This window comes from Lissotriton helveticus, chromosome 4_2 (assembly GCF_964261635.1).
Source record: "Lissotriton helveticus chromosome 4_2, aLisHel1.1, whole genome shotgun sequence".
Lineage (NCBI taxonomy): Eukaryota > Metazoa > Chordata > Amphibia > Caudata > Salamandridae > Lissotriton > Lissotriton helveticus.
This window is the reverse complement of record NC_136064.1, coordinates 36,014,060-36,033,053: the sequence shown is the minus strand read 5'-3', so window position 1 is coordinate 36,033,053 and position 18,994 is coordinate 36,014,060. Positions and strand designations below refer to the sequence as shown.

The 18,994-nt window shown below is 46.9% G+C and overlaps 1 pseudogene; it reads right to left on the bottom strand.

The window, feature by feature from the left end:
• The window catches only part of LOC144751951 (G-protein coupled receptor 83-like), a 292,847-nt pseudogene extending 274,144 nt beyond the window's left edge, over positions 1-18,703 (bottom strand).
• Between the last annotated feature and the right edge of the window lie 291 nt (positions 18,704-18,994).

Here is an 18,994-nt window from a genome sequence, read left to right as displayed (position 1 = left end):
CTCTTTCTCTACTGTTGCACTCTGTGGAGTGGGAATAGTAATTTTAACCCCCATGCTATCCAACGCTTTCCCTACTGTTGCACTCTCTGAAGTGGGAATAGTAATTTTTACCCCTACGCTATCCAACGCTTTCCCTACTGTTGCACTCGCTGGAGTGGTAATAGTAATTTTTACTCCTACGCTATCCAACGCTTTCCCTACTGTTGCACTCTCTGGAGTGGGAATAGTAATTTTTACCCCTACGCTATCCAACGCTTTCCCTACTGTTGCACTCCCTTGAGTCGTTACAGTAAATTTAAACCTCTTGCTATCCTACGGTAAAAATATTGTATATGTTTTGTTAATAATATGTATATATATATATATATATATATATATATGTGTATATATATATATATATATATATATATATATATATATATGTATTAAAAATATTTTTTTTTAAGTTATATTAATATTTTAATACGTTTATTTAAGTATTTTAAGACATTTAACAAATTCGATATTTTGACAGTCTATATTTTTTACACTCGATATTTTTGCAGTCGATATTTTTACCTCGATATTTTGTCATCTTGATATTTTGACTGTCGATATTCTGTCAGTGATCCGTGGGTGGCACAATCAGTGCTGCAGGCCCACTAGTAGCATTTGATTTACAGGACCTGGCACACTTCTGTGCACTTTACTAGGGACTTATCAGTAAATCAAATATGACAATCAGGGAGAACCAACTGTAACAACAGCCTACATAGGCAGAACTTGCACTTTGACACTCATCAGAAGTGGCACAGTGCCCAAAGCACCTAATCCAGCAAAACAAAATCCAGCACAGCATCAAAAATACAGAAGGTAGAAGTCTAAAACGTGTCCCCCCCAGCTGAAAGATGGGGAGAGCTAACCACCCTCTTGGGATTTCTCATCACTAAGGCAGAAGAATCTGGACAGACCATCAGCATTGGCATGTTCTGTACCAAGGCAGTCACCATAAAGGCCTTCCATGTAGAGAGATGGACCTCGTTAACAGATTTGGGTTCTTACCTCTCACCTGCATCAACCATCTGATGGGTCTGTGGTCTGTCTGAGCCCGGAAGTGAGTCCCAAACTAGTAGGGTCTTAGCTTCTTCAGTACCCAGACCACAGCAAAAGCTTCTCTTTAAATTGAACTCCACCTCTGTTCCCTGGGAATTAGACTCCTACTAATAAAAGCAACGGGTTGGTCCAAGCCCTTGTCGTTCATTAGTGAGAGTACTGCTCCCACACCATGCTCTGAAGCATCTGTCTGCACAACAAATTCTTGGGAGAAGTTGGGTGCCTTGAGCATGGGCGTCATGCACATGGCAGATTTCAGGGTGTCAAAAGCGGTCTGACAGGCATCGGTCCAGATCGCTTTCCTTGGCTTCTTCCTTGCAGAATTCTTCCTTGAAGTCAGCTCTGTCAAGGGGGCAACCCTGGTGTCATATCCTTTGACAAAACATCTGTAGTACCAAGTGAGTCCTAGAAAGGCTCTCACCTCCATCTGGGTCTTAGGGGCTCCCAACCCAGGATGGTGTCTTAGTTGGTAGGAGTGCCACCTGGCCGCTTCCTACCTGGTGCCCTAAGTACACCACAGATCCCAGCCCATTCAGGAATTTACTGGCCTTGATAGTGAGGCCTGCCTTCTGCGGAGCCTTCAACACTTCACAGAGGTGTTGCAAGTGTTCCTCCCAGATGGAGCTGAACACAGCAATATCATCCAGGTAAGTGGTGCTGAATTCCGCCAGCCCGGACAGTACCTGGTTGACCAGTGTCTGGAATATGGCAGGGGCATTTTTCAACCCAAAGGGCATGACATGAAACTGGTAATGCCCCTCACAGATCTCTCTCTTGTCTCATCGGTCAAGGCAATCTGCCAGCAACCAGACGTTATATCAAACGTGCTAAGGTACCGGGCAGCTCCAAGCCGATCAATGAGCTCATTAGCTCTGGGGATGGGGTGCGCGTCAGTCCTGGTGTCGGCATTAAGCCCACGGTAGTGCACGCAGAACCAAAGTTCAGGTGTGGCACCAGGTGCAGTTATGTTCTGACCCAAGATCACTGGGCTACCCCAGGGGCTGCTAGAGGGCTCTATAAACCATAACACCAACATTTTGGAAACCTCCTCCTTAATGCTGGCCCTGACTCTGTTACCCTATCAATTTTATGCTTCACAGGTAAACTGTCCCCAGTGTCCACATCATGGAAGCACCAATTGGTGACTCCTGGAGTCAGGGAGAACAGGGAGGTGTACTCACCAGCACATGGCACCAGCCCCTCTGCTGCTATGGGGTCAGGGTGGGAAAGAAGTTCACTCCATCCACTGAACTATCATGTTCCTTGGCTGAAAGGAGGTCAGGAAGAGGTTCACTCTACTCTTCCATTCTATCATCTGTAACCAGGAGCATTGTCACTTCAGACTTCTCAAAGTGAGGTTTGAGGCAGTTCACGTGCAGAATCCAGCAGAATCCTCAAAGGGTTCCGGGGAGTCTGCAAGTTAACTAGGTAGGTTGAATCACTCTTGCACTATACCACCACATCAAATCCACCTGTCTTGGAGCGCACAAGGCACCACTGGTGCAATCACCCACACTTTTTGGCCAGGCTGAAACTCAACCAGAGTGGTATTCTGGACGTACCATCATTTCATCTCCTCCTGGCTGGCTTCCAGGTTCGCCAGAGCAAGTTTCCTGAAGTGTTGAGTCTGGTTTCTGAAGGGCAGCATGTAGCTGAACACATCTTTGGGGGGTCTTACCAGGAGTTTTCTCTCAGCCCTCCTACACCAGAATCAGAGGTCCTCCTACATGGTGCCCATACAGCACTTCAAAAGGACTGAACCCTAAGCATTTCTGCGTTACCTCCCTGTAGGCAAACAACAGGCATGGTAGAAAGACGACCCACTTACGCCTCTTGGGTTCTGCAAGACCCTTTATCATGACTTTCAGGGTTTGGTTGAATCACTCAACCAACCCATTCCCTTGGGGATGGAAAGGAATGGTGAATTTGTACATTACATCGCACTCCTCCCAGAGTGACTTTGTATAGCTGGAAATGAAGTTTTGTACCATGCTCAGAGACCACATCTCTAGGGAACCCACTTGGGTAAATATCCCCATCAATGCACTGCTCACGACATGGGTATCGGTGGCATGGTCCACCTAGATAAACTTGGTGCCTAAGGCTGTCTTGTGTTCTAGTGGCTCCACAATGTTGATGCCTATCTGCTCGAATGGGGTGCTCACTATAGGAAAGGGTTGAAGGGGAGCCTTACACTTCCCTTCGGTCTTGCCACTTGCCTGGCAAGTCTGAAAAGACCTACAATGTGTGCCAACATGCCTCTGCATTTGGGGCCAGCAAAAGTGGGTGACAAGCCTGTGATAGGTCTTGTCACATCCCAAATGTCCTGCCGAAGACATGTCATGCAGCAGCCATAGTAGAAAGGTCCTGTAGCACGTGAGTAGCACCAGCACATGGGCTGCTTCGGGCCCAGCAACCTTAGGCTCACTGTAAACGAGACCATTCTCCCAATAAATCATCTGTGATCCGGACGGACCACCCACTCCCTAGTCTGCAGCCTGCTGCCACAAACCAACAAGAGTAGGGCATTCCATCTGCGCCTTGCAAAACTCCTCCCCAGACGGACCTCCTTCATGCTGCCAATAGTTCAGCTCAGGCAGGTCACCCAGTTCGGCCACTTGCTCCCCTGTAGGTTCCAAGTTATCCCCCTCAGGTTCTGCCTCCTCCTGGGCCGTGGGAACTTTGGGGGCTGGTTTCTCATGCCCCCTGCCCTTCCTCCTTCTAGCAGGTACCTGGGTCACTGTTTCAGGGTCCAGGTCCTCTTGATCAGCCCTACCGGCTGTCATTGACCGAGTGGTCACACAGGCCCACAAAGGCAGTCCCAACATCTTCAAATGGGCCTGGCACTCCACCTCCCTTCAAGGTGAGATCTCCAGGTCATTGCCAAGCAGACAGTCAACAGGCATGGATGGACTAACAATGACATTCAAGGAACCTGAGACCCCCCCCATTCAAAGGGAACTTGTGCCACTTTACACAGGGATGACCTGCTATTCAGACACCCACTGACACCTGACAAATGTCACACTAGCTCCTGTGTCTCTCAGAGCCTCTACCTTCCTCCCATTGATGGTCATCCACTGAAGGTACTTTTTAGTGTTATCCAGCAGGCAGGTTACCTGGACCATCCCTCTGTCTCCTAATGTGATAAGGGTCACCACAGCTGGCTCCCCACCCACACTAGGAATCAGCTCCTCCCCCAGCACTAACTAACTAACCCCAGTGATGGTGCAGCAGTGGGTGCCGGTGGTGTCTTGGGGCACCAGGGGGTCACTTGCAATGTGGCCTTCCTGACCACATGAATAACACTTGTGGGGAACCCGGGTGTCTGGACTACCTTTAGGGGGCCATGACTTCTTAGAACTCGGGGGCTGGGACTTCTTAACCTTGGAACTATTGTGGGGCCCTTTAGAGAACTCATTTTTTTACCCATGTCCCCCCACTCTTCCTTGTGGAACCTGGTACTCGTTCATCGGTCCACCTCTAGAGCAAGCTTCCTGGGGACAGTCAGCTCACTATCCATCAGATACTGGTGCAGCTCTGGAACACAAAGACTACTCAAGTGCTCCCAACCAATCAGACTGTACAACCCCTAGTAATCAGTTACCTTTCTGCCCTTTATCCAACCATCAAGTGCTCTGCAATACATGTTCACACACTCAACCCAAGTATTAGACTCAAGCTTCTTGAAGGTTCTAAACTTGTCCCTGTCCTGCTTAGGTGTGAGCCCATACCTGAGGTATAAAGCCTCCTTCATAGTGGGATAGGTCAGATTATCTGCCTCCTCGAAATGTGTCAGGGTGTTCCTCCCATTGGCCTCAAAGTGTTTCCTCAGGCCTGCCCCCAGTGTTTCTCTGGGACCTCATTCATATGCAATGCAGCCTCATAAGATGCAAACTATGCATAAATACGTTCCCCCTTCTGGAAGTTTTGTACTAAGTCCTTGGGAATGTAAACCTTACCCCCTTGCACTGGCTGTGCGCTGCCACCATTTGTACTGGACTCTACCTACTTAGCTTTGATATCCAGTTCTCTCATGCTTAACTCCTGGGCGAAGATCAATTTATTTTCCTCCAAAGTACGAGCATTCTTGCTCTCCTTTGCTTTAGTCTAGAGCCTCAAAACCTCCAACTCATGATCTCTAGCCATGCGCCTTTCCTCCATTTCCTTTGGCGCCGAATTTCTGGAAGAATGATTGCTGCCAGCCCTAGAGACTGCTCTCCCAACAGGCAATTTCTGGGATCTTAAACCATTTTCTGGTGCACTCCCAACGACATCAGCATCCCCTGTCTCCTCAGGTTGTCCGGCCTCCGACTAAATGTAAATATAGAGGTACTTGTATAGCGCACGACTACCCGGGATGCATCTCGGCGCTTGTACGAATACCGCTGAGGAACCCTTCCTGGCCTTTTCCTGTGAAGTGCCCACTCCTGGGCACCCCCAAGGTGAAGCCAGGAATCCTTGCGTTGTTGGGGCCATTGTGGAGATTAGGCAAGCTATTGCCCATAGTTGCAGAGTGGGACCCATGATTAGAATGGGCACCGAGGCGAGAATTAACAGGTCCGAGGAAATTGAGCCCAAGACCCGCTGAGGCGGGAATTGAACCCTGGTCCCGGCCCAGACTTCTGCATCAGGGTCTGCCGCTCTAACCATTGAGCCACTCCCACTAGGTCTGGAAGGCCTTCTGCAGCACCTCTTTCATAGAGTGGCTCTTCATGGGACATCCCAACTTTTTGCAGAATTGCTTGAGTTGCTTTACTTTGAAATCAATCAACATTTCAATGTCAATCTCCGATCCTGCAGACTCACTCAATGATTTACCATTTGGAGACCTGATGCGCGGACAAACACCCCAGTGGTGAGAAAGTCCAGTCAAGTTACATCACAGTAGTGTATCAGTATACTCAAGGAACACCTCAGTGGTGTGGTAGTCTACTCAAGGAACACCTCAGTGGTGTGGTCATCTACTCAAGGAACACCCCTGTATAGTAGCTCCCCAGTGGTGTGGTAGTTTACACAAGTAAAATACACACTTAATTAGGTTTCTGTATTCAGTCAGAAGGGTTTTATAGGTGGCGAGGTCAGGGCAATGCAGTCCTTTCCGCAACACCTTCCCTGTCACCTACGTTCTTGTTGATTTTTGCCCTGAGAGTTTCCGAAAACCATGCCATAGTGGGTGATTTTCTTTTGACTGTAGTTTTTTTCAAAGGGGCTAACTTATCGGCCACTTGTGAGAGCCAAATATTAATTTGTGAAGAAGCACATTCAACATCTTCTGAGAGCACAATTTGGGTTTTGGATAAATGGCTACTCAGCATATTACCATCAACCTGTTTCCAGCTTGGTAAGTCCTGGTTAAATGTTTTGAATAATTCTCTTCATGAGTGGAGGGGTTGAATAGCTCAAAAATGATAACTGAGTGGTCTGTCCAAGTCAAAGGCAAGATCTCTTTCACTGAAATGAAGTCATTGATGGTAAAAATACCATCAAAGGTATGCCCTGCTCTGTGTGTGGGTCCTGTGACTATTTGTCTTAGACCAGTCATTGTCATAAGTTCAGTTAGAGCATCAGTATTAGTGTCCGAGCTATCCCCAAAATTAAAATTAAAATCACCTAAAAGATGTGTCTACTTTTCAATCACACATACCTCCAGCAGTGATTTAACTGTGTTTAGGAAACTTATTTTGCTTCCTGGTGGTCGGTAAAGTAGTATCCCTTTAAAAGTAAAGTGATTGGCAATTTTTTGCATTGAAGAAGAAAGCTTCGCAATCAGGACTGGGTAATGACGCAAAAGTAGCTTTTATTTTGTCCCAATGCACCAATGCAATTCCTCCTTTTTTTTCTCTGTTCTGTCAAAACTAAATAACGTATAGCCTTGTGGGACAGCATGGTAGAAGTTAGGACCTGACGTTTTGTCACCCCATGTTTCAGTAATGAAAAGTACATCAAGCTGTTTATCCTAAATAGGCTCGGCGATCTCTAGCCTATGCTTGGGCAGTGACCAAGCAATAATTAGAGCACAGCGAGTAATGTCTAGAGCATTTAGTTTTAAAGGTGCATTGGAAGGGAGAGATGTCAGCAGCACAGGGTTTAGCTGGAGTGTGAGGCATCAAACAGGGCATTTACCAGAGGAATTTACAGATAGTATGCAATGGTCTAGGCCTATGCAATTTGTTGGCTTGTCATTCAGACTGTGTTTTTCCTCACCAGAGTAACAGTGCTCTGCCCTTTGGCCCCTGGCAAGCTGAGAAGCATCCCTAGCGCCTGGCATTGTCTTGGCGTGGACGGGCACAGATGGGCTTGCCTTTTGCTCGCCTTTGCTGCGCGAGGGGCACACTCAATTTGTCATATGCCTTTTATGCTCCCCCCTAGAGACAAAAAGTCAGGGGAAATCACGCCAAAGATGCCAGGTCTAACAACACCTAAAACATCTCTCACAGATCAAGGTAGGCAGAGGACGTACTGAACATCTCCCATCAGAACAACACTCATGGGTTCAAGGTGTGAGCATGCCTTATTAGGATATGGTGAGATCAATATAAACTTAGAATACTATGATACAAGCATAGTGAGTAACTGCCTGGTTTATGTTAAAGGTTAAAGAGAGAGGACCTTATTCTGTCAGTAATGGTGCACCACATGTCCCTATTACAGGGTGAATGGAAGGACTCTTGGATGGGGGGGTGCTTCTCCCCCTGTGAAATGCAGGGTGTTCTGCTAGTTTGCAATGCAGGTCCTGCAGAACGATTACTTTTTTGCAAATCAGATGGACAGAACATGAGAAAACTTTCATTTCAGCATCGAGTGGCATGGTAGTCTACTCAAGGAACACTCTAGTGGTGTGGAGACTACTCAAGGAACACCGCAGCTGTGTGGTAGTCTACTCAAGGAACACTCCAGTGGTGCAGATACTAGTCAAGGAATACCTAAGTGGCGTAGTAGTCTACACAAGGACCACCCTAGTGGGTTGGTATTCTACTCAAGATACTTTCCAGTGGTGTGTCAGTCTACTCAAAGAACAAACACCCCAGTGGTGAGATAGTCTAGTCAAGTAACATCCCAGTGGTGTGGCAGTGTGTCTAAACCTGATGAGAACAGACCTGTTAGTACATGCTAGGATGATGAAAACAAGTACGGGTACAAACTTCCATTCAGCTACTGATCCCAAAATAAGCAAAGTCGGTGATAAACAAGAGTGTAGCACCTAATTAAAGAGCCAGAGAGACAATACGAATGCAATAAAAATTAGGGAAAGTAAAGTGTGAAGAAAAACAGTGTTAATAATAAGCAACACACAGTGTGTATATTAAGTGGTCTAACAGCTGAATTCTCCTGAGGCACAGCCGGGAGCAGGGACTAGACTGCTTTTTTAAAACTTACTGTTGTGATACTGTGTTTTTAACAGCGTATTTTGCACTAAATCCTTCGCTCAGCAGATAGAAAGCTGGCGCGGGCGGGGACTTCTCTGTGTAGCCACTCTATTGGCCGGTTTCCAGAGGTACGCCCAACAACCATAGCCACGCCCCCTTTAGTGTTATAACGCGCGCTGACTGCAAGCGCAGCGTCTAACAGCTGAATTCTCCTGAGGCACAGCCGGGAGCAGTGTCTAGAATGCTTTTTTAAAACTTACTGTTGTGATACTGTGTTTTTAACAGCGTATTTTGCACTAAATCCTTCGCTCAGCAGATAGAAAGCTGACGCGGGCGGGGACTTCTCTGTGTAGCCACGCTATTGGCCTGTTTCCAGAGGCACGCCCAACAACCATAGCCACGCCCCGTTTAGTGTTATAACGCGTGCTGACTGCAAGCGCAGCGTCTAACAGCTGAATTCTCCTGAGGCACAGCTGGGAGCAGGGACTAGACTGCTTTTTTAAAAACTTACTGTTGTGATACTGTGTTTTTAACAGCGTATTTTGCACTAAATCCTTCGCTCAGCAGATAGAAAGCTGACGCGGGCGGGGACTTCTCTGTGTAGCCACGCTATTGGCCGGTTTCCAGAGGCACGCCCAACAACCATAGCCACGCCCCCTTTAGTGTTATAACGCGCGCTGACTGCACGCGCAGCGTCTAACAGCTGAATTCTCCTGAGGCACAGCCGGGAGCAGGGACTAGACTGCTTTTTTAAAACTTACTGTTTTGATACTGTGTTTTTAACAGCGTATTTTGCACTAAATCCTTCGCTCAGCAGATAGAAAGCTGACGCGGGCGGGGACTTCTCTGTGTAGCCACGCTATTGGCCGGTTTCCAGAGGCACGCCCAACAACCATAGGCACGCCCCCTTTAGTGTTATAACGCGCGCTGACTGCAAGCGCAGCGTCTAACAGCTGAATTCTCCTGAGGCACAGCCGGGAGCAGGGACTAGACTGCTTTTTTAAAACTTACTGTTGTGATACTGTGTTTTTAACAGCGTATTTTGCACTAAATCCTTCGCTCAGCAGATAGAAAGCTGACGCGGGCGGGGACTTCTCTGTGTAGCCACGCTATTGGCCGGTTTCCAGAGGTACGTCCAACAACCATAGCCACGCCCCCTTTAGTGTTATAACGCGCGCTGACTGCAAGCGCAGCGTCTAACAGCTGAATTCTCCTGAGGCACAGCCGGGAGCAGGGACTAGACTGCTTTTTTAAAACTTACTGTTGTGATACTGTGTTTTTAACAGAGTATTTTGCACTAAATCCTTCGCTCAGCAGATAGAAAGGTGACGCGGGCGGGGACTTCTTTGTCTAGCCACGCTATTGGCCGGTTTCCAGAGGCACGCCCAACAACCATAGCCACGCCCCCTTTAGTGTTATAACGCGCGCTGACTGCAAGCGCAGCGTCTAACAGCTGAATTCTCCTGAGGCACAGCCGGGAGCAGGGACTAGACTGCTTTTTTAAAACTTACTGTTGTGATACTGTGTTTTTAACAGCGTATTTTGCACTAAATCCTTCGCTCAGCAGATAGAAAGCTGACGCGGGCGGGGACTTCTCTGTGTAGCCACGCTATTGGCCGGTTTCCAGAGGCACGCCCAACAACCATAGCCACGCCCCCTTTAGTGTTATAACGTGCGCTGACTGCAAGCGCAGCGTCTAACAGCTGAATTCTCCTGAGGCACAGCCGGGAGCAGGGACTAGACTGCTTTTTTAAAACTTACTGTTGTGACACTGTGTTTTTAACGGCGTATTTTGCACTAAATCCTTCGCTCAGCAGATAGAAAGCTGACGCGGGCGGGGACTTCTCTGTGTAGCCACGCTATTGGCCAGTTTCCAGAGGCACGCCCAACAACCATAGCCACGCCCCCTTTAGTGTTATAACGCGCGCTGACTGCAAGCGCAGCGTCTAACAGCTGAATTCTCCTGAGGCACAGCCGGGAGCAGGGACTAGACTGCTTTTTTAAAACTTACTGTTGTGATACTGTGTTTTTAACAGCGTATTTTGCACTAAATCCTTCGCTCAGCAGATAGAAAGCTGAAGCGGGCGGGGACTCCTCTGTGTAGCCACACTATTGGCCGGTTTCCGGAGGCACGCCCAACAACCATAGCCATGCCCCATCTGCTCCCGATTTCCATCCCCATAAAGTATGTGTCCTTACCGGAAGCGCAGCCGGCGCGACGAATGCGCGCCGAAGGCGCGCTTAAGGCAAGCTTGTCTGCGCTCGTCCGTGCCGAGACCGGGCCACGGGCAACCCCACCTGATCGACCAGCTCCGGACTCTGAGGCACTCAGATACAGTAGGGAAACACTCATGCAACTGAACCCCACTGGCAGATACTGCTGACTGCCCACGCCTTGCCTCAAACATAGTACATGAAGACAAGAACCCCTTTCCGAACTGCCGAGGGCATCTGCCAAACATTAATCCCCTCCTCTTGGATTTCTCTTGAAACCCAATCCGCTCTCTGACAACAGACATATCCCGTCAACGCTTGTTGGATCTAAGCATACTATTAAGGGAAAATTACTTAGTGGATTATTAAATGTCAGATCCCTCCCGAAACACGCCACTGAAATACAGTTATTGATTGAGTCCAACAACTTAGACATTTTATTTCTAACCGAGACATGGATGGCCGCGGGAATGGAGCCAGAGCTAGAGCCAGCATGTCCTGTTGGATACAAAGTTATTCATAAACCCAGAAATATAGGACGGGGAGGAGGAGTAGGAATCATTTTCAAGGAGGATCTAAATATTGCTACCTTGGATGTTGATACAGTCTCATGTGCTGAAATTCTTGGAGTTTCGATAATCTGCTACAGGACACCGGGGCATATCAATGTTACACAACAGCAGGAACTGATTACTGTCATTAACAATATATCAATTTCTCATAGCAAGCTGTTGGTTTTGGGAGATTTTAACCTTTGGGACAATGAACAATTACACACGGCTTTTCTTAACGTTACTCAATCTTGTAATAATTTGGGGCTGAAACAATGGATAACTACCTCTACACACAAGCAAGGAAATATACTGGACTTAATATTCGCCGCGGAGGATCTAATTACTATGGGCACATCTCTTCCAGTAGACTGGTCAGACCACCCCCTTCTTCTATTTAATATCCATACCCTGGTCAATATAGGATCCATAAACGCGCAAACCAGGTCTTTTATTGGCCGTAACTGGAAAAGCTTGCAAAAAAGGAAAAAGGAAGGAAAGTCTGACTTCAGTCAAGTCGGGATCTCGTTTAACCCAGAGAGCGATGTCACTACAAACTATCTCTCATTGCGTAAAGAGATAACTAAGAAGCTTGATGATACTATACCCCTGAAAATTATCAGGAAAAGAGGAAAACCCTCCGCACCCTGGTATACGGACAAACTGAAAGAAATGAAAAACGCCAGTAAAAAGGCAGAGAAGCTCTGGAGGAAAAATTATTCGGAACAGGAGAAATTGACATGGAGACTTACAATTGTACAATACAAGAAAGAAATCTCCTTAGCCAAAGCAAGTCACTTTGCAGATCTAATACTAAATAGCTCCAATCAATCCCGTGACACCTTCAGGATAGTTAGAGAGCTATCTCATCCTGCTTGTGCGAATAGCCAAATTAAGCCCTCACAAGAATTGTGTGACGGTATAGCATTATTCTTCCAGGAGAAAATCTCTAAAATTGTAAAAGGATTGAAAGATAGCTCTAATCCTCCGGTGCTGGACAACAGTAACAGCAATCTGGAGAGCAGGAAGGAAAATGAGGAAAATGTAAGGTGTCCACGACCAAAGGCCTTCTTGAAAAATTTTGAGACCCCCACAGAGCAAGAATTTTTGAGAATAGCCCTTAACACGACATCGGGATCCCCTATTGACCCTCTACCCCACAAAATAGTAAAGGAGTTCGGGGATGAAATCCTCCCAGTATTGCATCAGCTGTGCAACCAGTCTCTAGACACTGGCACCGTACCAAAAGACTGGAAATTGGCGATTGTTACTCCACTATTAAAGAAACCAAATCTAGACCCTAATTGCCATAAAAATTACCGACCTATATCGCTCTTGCCATACCCCATAAAGATCATAGAGCGGTGGGTCAGCAGTTCCCTAGCCCTCTTCCTGGAGACTAACAACATCCTGGAAGAGGAGCAATTTGGATTCAGACCAGCTCACGGAACTGAGTCAGCTCTGCTGACAGTTCTGGACGACCTACGAATGCGGACGGACAGGGGAAATTCAGCTACCTTAATTTTGCTGGACCTGTCCGCCGCATTCGATACGGTGAGTCATGACATCCTGTTGACAAGATTGAGGAACATTGGAGTCGGGGGAGATGTGCTGGACTGGTTCCGCTCCTACCTGACGGACAGATGGCAGGCAGTAGCCATCCCTCCATATCAGTCCGAGTTTGTCAAAGTCCCATATGGGGTCCCACAGGGGTCTGCTATTAGTCCTATACTTTTCAATATATATATGCAACCCCTGATAAGCATCATCAAGACTCACGGCATTAGCGTGATTAACTACGCAGACGACACGCAGCTGATGATTTCTCTTGATGGTGCTCACGCTGACTCCCTAGAGACCTTTCACACCTGTATGCTGGATATGACACTCTGGCTAAATCAGAATTCACTACAATTCAACAGTGACAAGACGGAAATAATGCATTGCATGGTAGGAAGAATCCCCAAAAGTATACCCACAGATTTCTGGCCTGCGGGGCTAGGGAACTCTCCAACTCCAGTGAGCTCAGTAAGGAACCTCAGAGTTACTTTTAATAACAGTCTGAGCCTAGAGACTAATGTCAACAAGCAGGTTAGTAGCTGCCTTGCTCTAATGCGGGGACTGCGCAAGCTGCTACCTCTTTTACCCTCACAGGTCAGAGCAACTATAGTCAGGAGCACCATTCTCAGCCGCCTGGACTACTCTAATGCCCTGTTACTGGAATCCCCTATCTACCTAATTTCGAGGCTTCAGAGTATCCAGGCGGCTGCAGCAAAACTGGCACTTTTTCGAGAGCGAAGATCCTCTACCACTCTCGCCCTGGCTGACCTACACTGGCTGCCCATACACCAGAGGATCCGCTTCAAGTCCTTATGCATTGTCTTCAGGGCAGTGCATGGGCTAGGCCCCCGACCACTTCAAAATAAATTTAACTGGTATGAACCTACCCGGTCTCTTCGATCCTCTTTTTCAAACTTCATTAATGTACCTAGGATCAAGAAAACCACCCTTGGCGGAAGAGCCTTTAGTAAAGCTGCAGCTCAACTGTGGAACAGTCTACCTATTGACATCAGAAAAACTAGTAAACTGATGCCCTTTCGAAAAAAGGTGAAAATATGGCTCTTCCCGAAAACCTAACTTACTAGATCCTAAGGCTATCACCCCTCCTTGTTGCACAGCATTTTTCAGCCATATGTACGCAGCGCCAGGATGCCCGTAGGGTTGCAGAGCGCTTTACAAATAGCAAAATAAAATAAAATAAAATATACACAAGGAACACCTCCGTGGGGTGGTAGTCTACTCAAGGAACACCTCAGTGGTGTGGTAGTCTACTCAAGGAACACCCCGGTATAGTAGCTTCCCAGTGATGTGGCAGTTTACACAAGGAATAGCCAAGTGCCGTGGAAGTCTATTCAAGGATCACCCCAGTGGTCTGTTAGTTTTCTCAAAGAACACCCCAGAGGTGTGGTACTCTACTCAAGAAACACCCCAGTGGTGTGTCAGTGTACTCAAGTAATAAACACCCCAGTGGTGAGGTAGTCTAGTCAAGTTACATCCCAGTGGCATGGTAGTCTACTCAGAGAGCACCTCAGTGGTGTGGTACTCTACTCAAGGGAAACCCAAGTGGCGTGGTTGTGTACTCAAAGAATACTCCAGTTGTGTGATACTCTACTCAATGAACACTCATGTGGTGTAGTAGTTCACTCAAGGAAAGTCCTCGCAATGTGATTGTCTACTCAAGGAGCACCCCAGTGGGGTGGTAGTCTACTCAAGGAACAACTCATTTGGGTGGTCGTCTTGTCAAGGAACACCCCGGTATAGTAGCTCCCCAGTGGTGTGGTAGGTTTACACAAGGAATACCCCATGCCATGGTAGTCTATTGAAGGACCTCTCCAGTGGCACGTCAGTCTACTCAAGGAACAAACACCCCAGTGGTAAGGTAGTCCAGTCAAGTTACATCCCAGTGGTGTGGCAGTCTACTCAGAGAACACCTCAGTGGTGTGGTAGTCTACTCAACGAACACCTCAGTGGTGTGGTAGTCTACTCAACGAACACCTCAGTGGTGTGGTAGTCTACTCAACGAACACCTCAGTGGGGTGGTAGTCTACTCAACGAACACCTCAGTGGTGTGGTAGTCTACTCAACGAACACCTCAGTGGGGTGGTAGTCTACTCAAGGAACACCTCAGTGGTGTGGTAGCCTACTCAACGAACACCTCAGTGGGGTGGTAGTCTATTCAAGGAACACCCCAGTATAGTAGGTCCCAAGTGGTGTGGTAGGTTACACAAGGACTACGCCAGTGCCATGGTAGTCTATTCAAGGATCACCCCAGTGGTGTGATAGTTTACTCAAGGAACACCCCAGTGGTGTGGTACTCTACTCCACAAACACCCCAGTGGAGTTATGTTATGTTATGTACCTGCTCTTTTATAGCGCACGGCTACCCAAACGGGTGTCCCGGCGCTTTAGTAAAGAAATCAGAGACCAATAAATCCAGACCGCAGCTCAGAAAGTCATGTCAATCACGCAGAGAAGAGCCACGTCTTTAGCTCCTTTCTAAACGTCAGGAGACTATTGGCTTTCCGTAAAGAAATCGGAAGCCCATTCCAATGGAGGGCCGCTAGATAGCGGAAGGACCGACCACCCATCCGAGCACGTTTAATAGACGGGACCACAATCGTGGCAGATGAAGCTGATCGGAGCACCCTCCTTGGAACATAAAAGGCCAGTCTGGTTGGGTACTCAAAAAATACTCCAGTTGTGTGGTACTCTACTCAAGGAACACTCCTGTGGTATGTTAGTTCACTCAAGGAACGCCCTAGCAATGTCGTGTCTACTCAAGGAGCACCCCAGTGGAGTGGTAGTTTACTGAAGAAACACATCAGCAGTGTGGTTGTCTACTCAAGGACCACCCTTGTGGTGTAGTGGTCTACTCAATGTACGGTCTACTAAAGGAACACCCCAGCACTGTGGCATTCCATCCAAGCATTCACCTGTATTGCACCAGGAGTGTAAGCTAAGGTTTTCCAAATACAGTTACTCATCTTAGTAATAAGTCAGTGGTAGGGTATTTTGGAATTGTGTGAATAGGGGTAAAGCAGAAGACAGGGGGCTGAACAAGCATGTCAGCTCAGTATCACCGGGAAGGCTCTGAACTGATTGTACGTGTTTCTTCATTTGGGCTTGGGTACAAAGATGGCATCGGACGATGGTGAATGAGAGATGAGGGGCCTAAGAATGTGAAGGAATAGGAAGAGACACCATAATAATGCCTGGAAGTGAAAGTAAAAGAAAGGGGGAGGTAGGGGCACTCTTATTCAGGTTGATGTGGGGGAGGTGAAAAGATACAGTCTCAACAAGTTTTATCATCACACATGGGAACAAGAGGGGCTGATGTCTCTCTAGATCTTATGGGTAGAGGGGCAGCTTAGACAGCTTGGAGAATATCTTGCAGGGAAAACCGAAGAAAGGGACAACACAGATGACGTTTTTGGAGTGAAAGCTTAAATGATCTTCCCAATATTTAAGATTTAAGAAAAGCACATATCATCTTATGCCACGTGTCAAGAGAGATTATAATGGATATAACCGAACACCTTACAGATGTTGATTGAGAATAAAAGTAAACAATACAATGTAGTATATTTCACCAGGTTAAAGTGGGAGGACAAATATTATGAAGAAACATGTATAACAATGAAAGTCAGGTTAAACATGAACATGCTGGGGGCGTGAGCTAAGTGTCTGAAAATAATAATACCAGGAACATGGAGAAGGAGAAGGGCAGTGGCACCTTAGCAGGGAGGTGGAGTACTGGATTCAAGTGTACTTACCCCACCACACGACAACAGTGAGGTCTGGGACCTTATTAACACAGCTCGTCTTATTACGCCATGAGATGAGGGCAGAAATATTTCATATTAAAGTGACCCACCACAAGGGTCCAAGTTTGAACGTCAGTTTATTAGCAGAGGAAAAGCACAGACTCATGTTATTCTGTTTTGCTCTAGCAGAGAGATGAAACAAATGGACACTTTCTGATGTGTATGCTCAGTCTGAAGGGGGAAAGTGAAGATAAGCCATACACAAAATTCACCACGTTAAAACGGAAATGCATAATTTGCTAGAAATTGTTATTTCTGGGGTCACCATGGGTGTAAAACGAGACTCAATGGTGCCCCGCCAGAGAGGAGCAGAGAAATCAGGTGGGGGCAGGGGCACGAATACTGCGTACCATCAAGTAAGACTTATAATTAAAGAGTGATGTGCCATTATAGGCTAGTTGCCCCGGCACAGATAAGCCAGTGATAGAAAGCCTGAACGTGTCTCAAGTGACCAAAGAGGCCATGTATTGTCACTCTGAAGTGCACATTTCAAAGGCTAACAGGGGAAATAAGGCAATCCTAAAAACCTGCTTTAGTCAAGACCAGTACATGAATATACTCCATCTGTGCAAAGTGAGGGGCAAAATGGCATCTGAGCATGTCTCGCCAGCATGAAAGGGGCGTCAAGAGGCAGCCCCTAATGTTTACCTTTGTAAGTGGAATAGGTCAGTCAGTACTAGACTCTTTACCACAGAGTACGGATCCTCGTACCTATGCCTCTCAATAGGTAACGGATGTGGGCAGACCCTAAACTGGTGACGCTGGAGCCTATATGGCTGGGTTCATTCTACCCTCCTACCGTTCATCAAAAGACTGTGATTCTGGGGAAATCTCCATGTGCTGAAAATAACACTTTATAATAAAAATAAATCTAATTGTATAGAGTGCCGTGAAAGTTACATATCTCACATCAATCAATCAATCATGAAAGCTTTATTGGATTGTAGGCAAACAATCATAAAAGCACAATACCAACATTTCATACATGTTAAAAGTCATATAAAGTACATTTAAACAAATTAATAAAACATTATTAAACTTCGCAAGCTCATATATCTCACATCACATACTATATCGGCAATCCCGTTCTGCCCTATGCACAACACATCATATATGTTATTCTTCATCTGCAGTACAACATATTCTCTGTAAGTCCCTCCACCGCTCCTTGGAGCTAGGTGTGTGCCACATGAAATACACCAGAACACCAGACACATATAAAACACTGGGAGCAGCCTCAACATACCCTTCTACTGATGAGCGGACACTTGGATATGTTTTTCCAAAGTTCCAACGCCATATATCTGGGCAACATTACAATATCTTTTAGCAACGTAGCCCCTTCTGCATCAACACATTTCCCCAGGGACACAGAATGGGCAAAAGCCTTCGTACATCAGGCGCACAGTTTGCAATGTTGAAAGCTGGGAAGAGCAGTTGTGATAACTCAGAAAGCAACGGGCAATCAGTCTAAGGGATGTACATATTCTTCGGGTGAATGTTGCGCTTGCAGCACCAGCGTAAGCACTGGGGACATTTAGAAAAAGCTGAAACTCAACGCAGCAGCACTGAGGGGGTCGCGCATGCGCAATCAGGGTCGAATATTCAAATGAGACCATAACACCGAATATCCCTCATCACATTAGCGCTAACACTGGTTAATGGATCACACTGATGAAGAGTGAATATATAGCTGTGGGGTGAGGCGGGCACAGAGCTGACTTACCAGGGTGAAGGGGGTGTTCAGTAGAGTGATCATGATGTCTGCTACGGCCAGGTTAACGATGAAGAGGCTGGAGGCCGAGTGCACGCGCCTGTTCTTGATGAGCACGTGACAGACCAGGAGGTTCCCGAAGAGGGAGATGAGGATGATGACGGAGTAGGCCGGGATGAGCAGCGCCTTGAGGGTCGAGCTCTGGGACTCGGCCTCATACTTGCTGTTCTCAAAGTCCTCGAGGTTGTCAAAGAATGAAGTTATGTTGGAGTCCTCGTTGAGGCCGAATAGGAGGTCAGTGCCGTTCACCCCCTTTCTGCGCCGGAAGGACTTGGAAGCGTAAGGGATCGAGAAGTTGAACCAGGTGTGCCAGGTCATCCTTCCAAGAAAACTCACCTCAGCCTCAACTGTCAGAAAGATACGCCTCAAGGCACTCAGCAACTACTCATGGCGCTAATGTTGATTAGAATCAATAGATTTATGGGGTCTGCTTCCAATTCTGATCCCGCAATTCTAATTCTCTCTATTGAATGCCGAAAAAAAGCGCTTTTCTACAGTTTGCATTAACGGATTGCAACTTTACTAGTCTGGTGCGCCAGCTTAGCTCTTACATTTGAAAATGTCCTTTAGGAAGGAAACCTTCTTTCTTTTTTATGTTGTAGAGTGTCG